At 43.7% G+C, this 11,606-nt stretch overlaps 1 protein-coding gene across 1 annotated transcript in view; it reads left to right on the top strand.

Moving 5' to 3' along the window:
* Positions 1-24: 24 nt before the first annotated feature.
* Positions 25-11,606, top strand: part of ZDHHC18 (zinc finger DHHC-type palmitoyltransferase 18) — a 44,964-nt gene continuing 33,382 nt past the window's right edge. Inside the window, exon 1 of the mRNA XM_069574934.1 lies at positions 25-906. The gene's annotated coding sequence lies outside the window, so the exon portion shown is untranslated. The remainder of the gene's footprint in view (positions 907-11,606) is intronic.

Below are 11,606 nucleotides of genomic sequence, written 5' to 3'. Positions count from 1 at the left end.
TTGCAGGACCTTAGTTCCCCAAGCAGGGATTAAACCCGGGCTCCTGCAGTGAGAGCGCTAAACTGGACTACCGGAGAAATCCCATAAATTATCTTTCAAAAAAAAATAATATAGGACTTCCCCGGTGGTGCAATGATAAGAATTCGCCTGCCAATGTAGGGGGACACAGGTTTGATCCCTGGCCGGGGAAGATTCCCACATGCCATGGGTCAGCTGAGCCCGTGAACCACAACTGCTAAGCCCACATGTAGCAACTACTGAAGGCCTGTGCAACCTGAGCAGCCACCACAGTGAGAAGCTGTGCACCGCCATGAAGAGTAGCCCCTGCTCACTGCAACTAGAGCAAGCCCACAGATAGCCCACCGAAGACCCAGTGCAGCCAAAAATAATTTAAAAAATAAAGATTTACAAAATAATACAAATTAAGGGCTGAGACCCTGCCACATGCTCTGCATCAAGTTATTTGCGGGGGAAAGTCATGGTAAGAACACTGCATGAGGAGGCAGAAGGCCTAGATTCTGGTCCCCCAGGAAACCCCACTTAGCAGCTGTGCCCTAGGAAGAGCTTCCCGAGCCTCAGTTACCTCTCTGAAACTAAGGGGAAACTGTATTAGCCTACTGGAGAAAAATACCCAGTTCTCCTGCTTTCAGCACTTAGAAGAAACTCTCCCTCTTCTCAGATGCAACTCAGGAGTAACTTCAGTGACCTTTCCTTTGAATGAGGAAAAGCACTGACATTGGCAACTAAGGCTTCTGTTGTGTGTTAGTAAACCTGCCCAAGGCAACTAGATGTTCAGCTTGGTGAGCGGTGACTGGTTTTCCTTCCCTTCCAGAGTGCCTGTGCTTGCTTTATTAGTAGACAAGGATCAGAGGAACCATCACCGCAGCAGGCGTTGATAAATTGTAGGTAAGTCCATGGTTGAATGAAATGGTATCTTCTGGCCCACGTTTGGTTATGGGCCTGTCTGTATAGTTGTAAAAACCTTGATCCCTGCTGAGCTACTTTTTCTCAATTCTTTGAGCCAGGTAAGAGGTTCTGCATCATCACAACTCGTTCCCCATTTGAACCAAAAATTCCAGCAAGCAGAAACTTCAAAATAGATGGATAAGCAGCTTCTGGAGAGCCCTGTGAGAATTAGAATTACGACACACTCCCTCTGACCATGGCTGAAAGCTCAACTTGCCAGCTGAAGGGACGCTCCTGGCTGAGACCCAGCACCCTCTGTTGGAGCTCCTAGTCAGCCTGGCCAATAAGCATTTCCCATCCATCGGCCCAGCTTTAGCACAGCTGAGAGAATTTGGTCCAGAGTCAAGTGCTTCTGAAAATGTACACACAGATCGGGACAGCCCTCTGCCTTCTGCCAAGACACCCGAGTGCCCTTGGCAAAAGATGATCACCCCTGCCCTAGTGTCCCTCCAGTTGGCAGAAACTGCTCCCTCCCTCCTCAGCAACAGCTGCAAGTCTGGGGCCTTCCACCCTGTGTGCAGGAAGAGTTGAGATACTGAGTCAGCTCTTCACTGCAGAGGGAGGGGCGCTAGGCGGATTGCCCTCATGGATGCACCTCACTGCCGCTTTTGGCGGGTAATCAGGACCGATTATTCCCCTACTGGAAGAGGTGACTCAGACTCCATAGTTTAGGGGGTGATTTCACTGCTTTGGCAGCCTCAGCTTAACCTTCACACTGGATCTCATCACCCCGGAAACAGATGATTTCAAGGACCAGAAACCCTTATAAATTGGAACCTCTCCTTCTCAACTAATGTCAAGGAATTAAATCACTCTGGTATTTTGCAAAGACCAATCTAGTTACAGTTGATCGTAGAGGAGATAACTGAGAACCCCAGCTAGGTGGACACACCTGGTGTGACCTGGGACAGACACCGTTTTCCCTCTGACCTTGGAGGGATATAGTTGCTGTTCTCTAAGGAACTAAGGAATGGGCTGATTTTATGGCCAGCAGCTGTCTTTTTACTATCCTATTAACAGTCTTTAATAGTCTGGGAGAAGGACATGAAGGGCCCAAGTCAGGAAGCTTCCTGTTTACCCTGAGGTCTAACAATGCTGCAGCTGGGTTGGGCTTCTACAATTTCAGAGAAAAGTCATTTCCTTCTGAGACCCAGCTAAAACAGAAACCAGACCCTTCATGTACCTAGAAGTAGATGCTTTTTTGTTCTTTAATGAAGGTGGGAGGAGAAGGGAGTGTTTGACATGTCTTTACCAGCCTCCCTGGAAAAAAAAAATCACTTTTCTTGACCCAGCCCTCTCACCTTCATCTAAAACATGTAGTGTGTGCAGGCTTAGGGGATTTGAAACTGATTCTTTGAGCAATTGTTTAGTAATGCCTATTTTGGGGGAATAAGACTGGCTTGCCTCTTGTCCTCAAATAGCTGTTTGATAGAGTTTCTAGCAGAAACACAGGACCATTAATCAAGGGAAAAACTGATAAATTCTGGGGAATGAAGAGACACTTAAAAACTTCTTGCTCTGTATTTCTCTACTTGAACTTATCTGTGATGAGGATGAATTTTACTTAGGAAAGAGTAAGTGTGATATAAGAATTGGTGGTGTTTTAATCACTCAGTCGTGTCTGACTGTTGCGACCCCATGGACTGTAGCCCGCCAGGCTCCTCTGTCCATGGGATTCTCCAAGCAAGAGTACTGGAGTGGGTAGCCATTCCCTTCTCCAGGGGATCTTCCCGACCCAGGGATCGAACCCACATCTCCTGCATTGCAGGCAGATTCTTTACTGCTGAGCCACCAGGGAAGACCCCACATTACAGAGTTAGTACACTGTAAATTCACACAAGATGGAAGTCCCTCCCAGCTTGAAATACTTGAAAAGACTTCACAAGGGATAGACTTTGAAAGTTAAGGCCAGAGAATGAGTATAAGAAACAGGAAACAGAACAGAATAAGGAGGGCTCAGTTTGAGTGGAACTTGAGGTGTGTCTTTGAGATCTAAGCCTTGAAAGCCACAAGCTCAGCTCCACTGCGTACTAGCTGTGTAAAGGTGAGCAAGGCACTGAATCTCTAGGCCTCTGTTTGCTCATCTGTAAAACGTGGATAACACGATCTACCTCATAGATATGAATAATGACATTGTTTGTCTCATAGGGTTGTTGTGCAAATGAAAAGGACTAACCAAGGAATAGCTGCATTTCGGACATGTTGAGTGTACAGTGCCATCAGCACATTCATATGCCAGGAAAGGTGGAACTGGAGACAAAGAGGGGGGTCAGGGAGCTATCCACACTGACAGGATAATTACAGCAGCCACGATATTGGATGGGATGTCTCTAAAATGGGGGTGATATCACTTACTGTACAGAGTAGTTATGAAGATTCAATGAGAAGCCTGATAAAGCACTAGCATAGCACCTAGGGCATAGGCGAACTTCATGAACGGTAGCTATTTTTATTGTCATTATCATCATCATCATCGTCATTGTTACTGAAAGACCAGGAACAAATAGTATCAGGTGGAAAAGAGAGTTTCAAGAAGAAAGAAATGGGGATTTCCCTGGAGGTCCAATTAAGACTTGTTTGATCACTGGTCAAGGAACTAAGATCCCACATGCGGTGCTGCATGGCCAGAAAAAGAAGAAAGAAACGGTTACCAGGCTCATACGCTGTTAGGGAAAGGATGAGAAAAGCTATTGAGTTTAGGTATTGGGATATTAATCAGGGTAGGCTAACTGCGGTAACAACTCCCCAAACTCAGTGGTTTAATAATAAAAGACTTTTCTTGCTCACATCATAGTCTAGTAGAGATTTGGGGAGGGATGCCTGCTCCACCAGGTCATTTGGGACCCAGGCTGCTTCCATTTCCTGACCCTGCCGTCCTTCAGATAGATGCTCAGAGTCCTCTGCTTGCAGAGAAGTTTTCAGGGTCCAGAGCTGGGAGAGCTGTACGTCACTTTCACTGTCATCCCATTGACTGGAACTCAGCCATATGGCCACATCTAACTCCCAAGGGAGGCTGGGAAGTAGAGCTGCCAGATAAAATATAGGATGCTCAGTTAAATTTCAGGTAAATGACATATATTTTTTCAGTATAATTATGTTCCAAATATTGTAGGAGACATGTAAGAAGTTCTTCATTGTTTATCTGAAATTCAAATTTAATTGGGTATACTGTATTTTTATTTGCTAAATTGGCAACCCTAGTGGGAAGTGAAGTCTGGCTATGAGTTTAGGACAAAGAGAACACAGATATTTGTGTGTCACAGTATGCCTCAGTCTGTGTTTCTGAACCAAATGCCTGTTTCTGCCCTTCCCATAGAAAGAACAGTTACCCTTCCCAAGGGAGATTCTCCCACATCCCATCTAGTTACCCTATTCAGCTCCAGATCGCTCAGCCATCTTCTAATATGGTTCCTTACGGTGATTATGAACTAAAAAACCAAGTTATCCCTGGGTAAAGATTCTTAAAAAGAGTGGATATATGTATATATATAACTGATTCAGTTTGCTGTACACCTGAAATTAATACTGTACTGTAAATCAACTATGTTGTTGTTATTTAGCCACTAAGTTTGGTTCAACTCTTTGCGAGCCCATGGACTACAGCCCACCAGGCTCCTCTGTCCATGGGATTTCTCAGACAAGAATACTACAGTTGGTTGCCAATTCCTTCTCCAAGGGATCTGCCCCAACCCAGGGATCAAACCCACATCTGCTTGGCAGGCAGATTCTTTACCACTAAACTATCTGGGAAGCCCCAAATCAGCTATACTCCAAAAAAAAAACACACCCATAAGAAAAAGTTTGGTGGCATTCTCTTGTGAATCCATGTGCTCCTTTGTTGGGAGTTTTTATCCATACCCTACAAGAAAATATGCAATGATAGAGCAAGAATAGGGTAACCTCAGTGTAAGCTCCTATTCAGAAAAGGAGAGAATGGAAGATGTAAAACTGTCACTTCCAAAGCAGTTCTGAATCTCTAATGGTCAGACTTGTCAAAGCTCTCTTCCCTGGGCCTGGGGAGAGTTCCTTGGTTAACCCTGACTTGCTCTCGGAAAGACTCCTTTGTCTGTTGTTCTCCACTCTTCTCACAGCTCCTGGCTTTTTTATCCTTCATGACCACACAGGAAATGGGCTTTGGGAAGTATGACCTCCTTGGTGAACGTTCAGCCACTTCTTGCTGGTACAAGCAATGGAGAGTCTAAAAGTTACTTTAAATCTTGGCTAGCCAAAAGCCTATGTATGTGTGTGGGGAGGAGGTAAGATATGCATAACATAAAGTTCATCGTTTTAACCATTTTTAAGTATAAAGTTCAGTGGCATTAACCATCACCACTTCAAGGTTCATCCATATTACAGAAGGTGTGAAAATTTCCTTTTTTATATAGAATGGATAAACAAGTTCCTACTGTATAGCACAGGGAACTATATTCATATCCTAGGATAAACCATAATGGAAATGAATATAAAAAAGAACATATAGGGAGTTCCCTGGTGGTCTAGTGGTTAGGATTCCAGGCTTTCATTGCCATGATCCAGGTTCAGTCGTTAGTCTGGGAACTGAGATCCTACAAGCTCTGCAGTGCTGCCCGAAAAGAAAAAAAAATGTAAAGAATGTATGTATGTGTATAACTGAGTCACTTTGCTGTGCAGCAGAAATTAACTTTGAAAATCAATTATGCTTCAATAAAAAATAGATTAAAAAATACTTCCATTCTTTTTAAGGCTAAATGACATTCCATTGTAGGTATGTTATTATTGTTCAGTTGTTCAGTCATGTCTGACTCTTTGCAACCCCATGGACTACAGCACGCCAGGCTTCCCTGTCCTTTACCAACTCCCAGATTTCTCTCAAACTCATGTCCATTGAGTCAGTGATGCCATCTCACCATCTCATCCTCTGTCGTCCCCTTTTCCCCTGCCTTCAATCTTTCCTAGCATCAGGGTCTTTTCCAGTGAGTCAGTTCTTCGCATCAGGTGGCCAAAGTATTGAAGTTTCAGCTTCAGCATCAGTCGTTCCAATGAATATTGAGGACTGATTTCCTTTAGGATGGACTGGTTGGATCTCCTTGCAGTCCAAGGGACTCTCAAGAGTCTTCCCCAACACAGTTCAAAAGTGTCAGTTCTTCGGTGCTCAGTTTTCTTTATGGTCCAAATCTCACATCCATACATGACTACTGGAAAAACCATAGCTTTGACTAGATGGACCTTTGTTGGCAAAGTAATGTCTCTGCTTTTTAATATGTTCTCTAGGTTGGTCATAGCTTTTCTTCCAAGGAGCAAGCATCTTAATTTCATGGCTGCAGTCACCATCTGCAGTGATTTTGGAGCCCAAGAAAATAAAGTCTGTCACTGCTTCCATTGTTTCCCCCTCTATTTGCCATGAAGTGATGGAAATGGATGCCATGATTTTAGTTTTTTGAATGTTGAGTTTTAAGCCAACTTTTTCACTCTCCTTTTTCACTTTCATCAAGAGTCTCTTTAGTTCCTCTTTACTTTCTGCCATAAGGGTGATGTCATTTGCATATCTGAGGTTATTGATATTTCTCCCAGCAATCTTGATTCCAGCTTGTGCTTTATCCAGCCTGGCATTTCACATGATGTACTCTTCATGTAAGTTAAACAAGCAGGGTGACAATATACAGCCTTGATGTACTCCTTTCCCAATTTGGAACCATGTCTGGTTCTAACTTGCTTCTTGACCTGCATACAGATTTCTCAGGAGGCAGGTCAGGTGGTCTGGTATTCCCATCTCTTGAAGAATTTTCCACAGTTTGTTGTGATCCACACAGTCAAAGGGTTTGGTGTAGTCAAGTAAGCAGAGGTAGATGTTTTTCTGGAACTCTCTTTCTTTTTTGATGATCCAGTGGATGTTGGCAATTTGATCTCTGGTTCTTCTGACTTTTCTAAATCCAGCTTGAACATCTGGAATTTCACGGTTCAAGTACTGTTGAAGGCTGGCTTGCAGAATTTGAGCTAGCAGTGAGATGAGCTCCTGTCTAGTCAAAGCTATGGTTTTTCCAGTAGTCATGTATGGATGTGAGAGTCGCACTATAAAGAAAGCTGAGCGCCAAAGAATTGATGTTTTTGAACTGTGGTGTTGGAGAAGACTCTTGAGAGTCCCTTGGACAGCAAGGCGATCAAACCATTCAATCCTAAAGGAAATCAGTCCTCAATATTCTTGGAAGGACTGATGCTGAAGCTGAAACTCCAATACTTTGGCCACCTAATGCGAAGAACTGACTCACTGGAAAAGCCCCTGATGCTGGGCAAGATTGAAGGCAGTAGGAGAAGGGGACAACAGAGGATGAGATGGTTGGATGGCATCACCGACTCAGTGGACATGAGTTTGAGCAAGCTTCAGGAGTTGGTGAAGGAAAGGGAATCCTGGCATGCTGCAGTCCATGGGGTTGCAAAGAGTCGGACACACCTGAACTGAACTGAGATGAGTGCAATTGTGCAGTAGTTTGAACATTCTTTGGCATTGCCTTCTTTGGGATTGGAATGAAAACTGACCTTTTCTAGTCCCGTGGCCTCTGCTGAGTTTTCCAAATTTGCTGACATATTGAGTGCAGCACTTTCACAGCATCATCTTTTAGGATTTGAAAGAGCTCAATTGGAATTCCATCACCTCCACTAGCTTTGTTCATAGTGATGCTTCCTAAGGCCCACTTGACCTAGAGCCAGGAAGTCTGGCTCTAGGTGAATGATCACACCATCGTGGTTATCTGGGTCATGTTCCCTTGGTATCTCTAATTTTCTTGAAGAGATCTCTAGTTTTTCCCATTCTATTGTTTTCCTCTATTTCTTTGCATTGTTCACTTAGGAAGGCTTTCTTACCTCTTTTTGCTATTCTTTGGAACTGTGCATTCATATGGGTGTATGTTTCCTTTTCTTCTCAGAGTGCTGCTGCTGCTGCTAAGTCATGTCATTCGTGTCCGACTCTGAGCAGCACCATAGACAGCAGCCCACTAGGCTCCCCCGTCCCTGGGATTCTCCAGGCAAGAACACTGGAGTGGGTTGCCATTTCCTTCTCCAGTGCATGAAAGTGAAAAGTGAAAGTGAAGTTGCTCAGTTGTGTCCGACTCTTAGCGGCCTCATGGGCTATAGCCTACCAGGCTCCTCCGTCCATGGTATTCTCCAGGCAAAAGTACTGGTGAAAGGGCAAAAAGATATAACAATGAAATGTTATTGTATTTATTCCATGTATTGTCTTCTATGTATTGTGTCTATTTGTGTGTTGATGGATATACTTGGATAGCGCCACCTTTTGGCTATTTCAAATAATGCTGCTAGTGAACATTGAAAATTGATTTAAGAATTTGTCACTCAGTCTTGCCCGACTCTTTGCGACCCCATGGACTGCAGCCCACCAGGCTCCACTGTCCATGAGATTTTCCAGGCAAGGATACTGGAGTGGGTTGACGTTTCCTTCTCCAGGGGATCTTTCCAACCCAGGGTTCAAACCGGGGTCTCCTACACTGCAGGCAGATTCTTTTCTGACTGAACTACAGGGGAAGCCAATTGAAAAGTAAAAGTGAAAGTCGCTCAGTCCTGTTCAGTTCTTTGCAACCCCATGGACTATACAGTCCATGGAATTCTCCAGGCCAGAATATTGGAGTTTGGAGCTTTCCCTTCTCTAGGGGATCATCCCAGTCCAGGGATCCATCCCAAGTCTCCCACATTGCAAGTGGATTCTGTACCAGCTGAGCCACCAGGGAAGCCCAGGAGTACTGGAGTGGGTAGCCTACTGCTTCTCCAGTGGATCTTCCTGACTCAGGAATTGATCCAGGATCTCCTGCATTGCAGGCAAATTCTTCACCAGCTGAACAATCAGGGAAGGCATATGAACATTACAGTTGCCTGTTTCCAATTCTTTGCGGTGTATACTGAGAAGTATATAGTGCTGGATCATATGTTCATCCTTTGCTGCTGTTGTTGTTGTTTTAGGAACTGCTAGGCTGTTTCTCGGAGAAGGCAATGGCACCCCACTCCAGTACTCTTGCCTGGAAAATCCCATGGACGGAGGAGCCTGGTAGGCTTCAGTCCATGGAGTTGCTAAGAGTCAGACATGACTGAGCGACTTCACTTTTACTTTTCACTTTCATGCATTGGAGAAGGAAATGGCAACCCACGCCAGTGTTCTTGCCTGGAGAATCCCAGGGACAGCAGAGCCTGGTGGGCTGCTGTCTACGGGGTCGCACAGAGTCGGACATGACTGAAGCAACTTAGCAGCAGCAGCAGCAGCAGCAGCAGCATGCTGTTTTTCACAGCAGTTGCACCATTTTGTATTCCCAGTAGCAATGCACAAGGATCCAGATTTCTCCACATCCTCACCAACACTTATTTTCCTTTTTCGTCCCTTCTTCTATTTTTTTTTTTAAATACTAGCCATCCTAGTGGGTATGAAGTGGTATCTCACTGTGGTTTTGATTTGCATTTCCCTCATAACTAGTGATGTTGAGCATCTTTTATGTGCTTATTGACCGTCTGTATACTTTTGGGAAAGTGTCTGTTCAGACTCTTTGCCCGTTTTTTATAATTTCAGTTATTTACTTTTGGCAGTCCTAGGTCTTCGTTGCTCTGCAGGCTGCTCTCGAGTTGCAGTGAGCAGGGCTGCTCTCTGGCCGCAGCCTGCAGGCTTCTCACTGCGGTGGCTGCTCTTGCTGCCGAGCACAGCCTCTAGTGCACGGGCATCTGTAGCTATGGCTCCTGGGCTGTAGAGCCCAGGCTCAGTGTGGGTGGTACACAGCCTTAGCTGCTCCATGGCGCATGGGATCTTCCTGGATCAGGGATCGAATCCATGTCTCCTGCGTTGGCATGCAGATTCCTTACCACTGAGTCGCCAAGGAAGCCCTGCTCATTTTTAAATTGGGTTGTTTCTTTGTTGTTGAATTGTTGAAGTTCTTTATATATTTTGGATGTTAATCAGATATGTGATTAACAGATATTTTTTCCCATTTCATGTGTTGCCTTTTCACTCTATTGATAGTGCCCTTCAGTGCACAAACTTTTTAGTTTTGCTGAAGTCCAATGCATCTGTTTTTCTCTTATTGCCTATGCTTTTGTTATCATATGCAGAAAAGTCATCACCAAATCCAGTATCATGAAGATTTTGCCTTATGTTTTCTTCTAAGAGTTTTATAGTTTTAGCTTTTATGTTTAGGTCTTTTATCCATTTTGGGTCCAATTTTGTATGTGGAATAAGGCAAAGTTCTTACTTTCTTATACATGTGAATATCCAGTTTTCCCAGCACTATTTATTGAAAAGACTGTGCTTTCCCCATTGAAAGGTCTTGGAATCCTTATTAAAATCATTTGACTATATATGCAAGGGTTCCTAAGCTGTCTATTCTACTCCGTTCTTCTATATGCCTCTCTTTATGCTGGTACCACACTGTTTTGATTACTGTAGCTTTGTAGTAAGTTTTGAAATCAGGAAGTGTGAGACCTCCAACTTTACTCTTCTTGTTCAAAATTGTTTTGGCTATTCAGGGTCCTTTGAGATCTCCTGTTATATTTATGTTGTCAAAGTTTTTTTGTTGTTGTTTTTCAATTTAGGCTCATGGTTTCTTTGACAATACCATTACCTCAAAATATTTTTGGTGTGTAAGTCAGAATTCTCCAGAGGAAACATAACCAATAGGATTGTGTGTATATGTGTGTATCTATACCTATCTATCTATCTATCTGTCTATAGAGAGATTTTAATGAATTGGCTCATATGATTGTGGAAGCTGGCAAGTCCACAGTCTGCTGGGTAGGCCAGCAGCTGGAGACCCAGTAGAACAATTGACGTAATTCAAGTCTGAAGGCACTCTACTGGCAGAATTCCTTCTTTCTCAGAGAAAGTCAGTCTTTTTTCTGTGAAGGCCTTCAGCTGATTAGATGAGACCCAGTTAATTTATGGAGGATAATCTGCTTTACTCAAGTCTTCTGACTTAAATGTTACTCTCACCTGAAAAGTACCTTCACAGAAATGTCCAGTATATTTGACCAAATATATGTATACTGTGGCCTAGCCAAGTTGACACAAAATTAGCACAATAGATTTCTGCTGTATTTGCTTCTAGTCAGATCCATGTGACACAACCACTCTCCTTTTCTAGATAGAATTTTCAAGCTGACATATTTATCTCCTCCATAGCCCCTTGCCTCACTTCCAATGTAATGATGGCTACATTGAGGTCATCTGAAATAATAAGTGGGAAGGCCACAGTCTTCATCTGATATTTGCCTTAGAGATGACCACATCTTTCAACTCATGTTGTCTGAGAACTTTTTCAATCTTATACAATTTCTAGTCCAGAAACAGTCACTTTTAGTGACCCTGAGAGGCCCATCATTTTTGGACTTCCTCTGCTTGAAAAATCAGCTAATCCTCACCTAAATTCACCTCTTTCTTCCAATACTTTATGAAGGTACCTGTGCTAGTTATTAAGTTATTGTTTTAGCTCCAAATCCACCCTTCTACTTTCTGCTATGAGATACTGGAGCTGGGACTTTGCAAATCACATTGCTATTGTCAGCGGGCTCTATGTTTGACTCTGCCAATAAAGGCCACTAGAGGGAGATAGTGAGGTCAGAGGAGGAGGAAAAGACTGCTGTCTTCAGTTTGCTTCCTTTTCCTGTGAGATCATCCT

The sequence above is a fragment of the Ovis canadensis genome, chromosome 2 (assembly GCF_042477335.2).
Source record: "Ovis canadensis isolate MfBH-ARS-UI-01 breed Bighorn chromosome 2, ARS-UI_OviCan_v2, whole genome shotgun sequence".
Lineage (NCBI taxonomy): Eukaryota > Metazoa > Chordata > Mammalia > Artiodactyla > Bovidae > Ovis > Ovis canadensis.
This window is presented reverse-complemented; position numbering and strand designations above follow the sequence as displayed.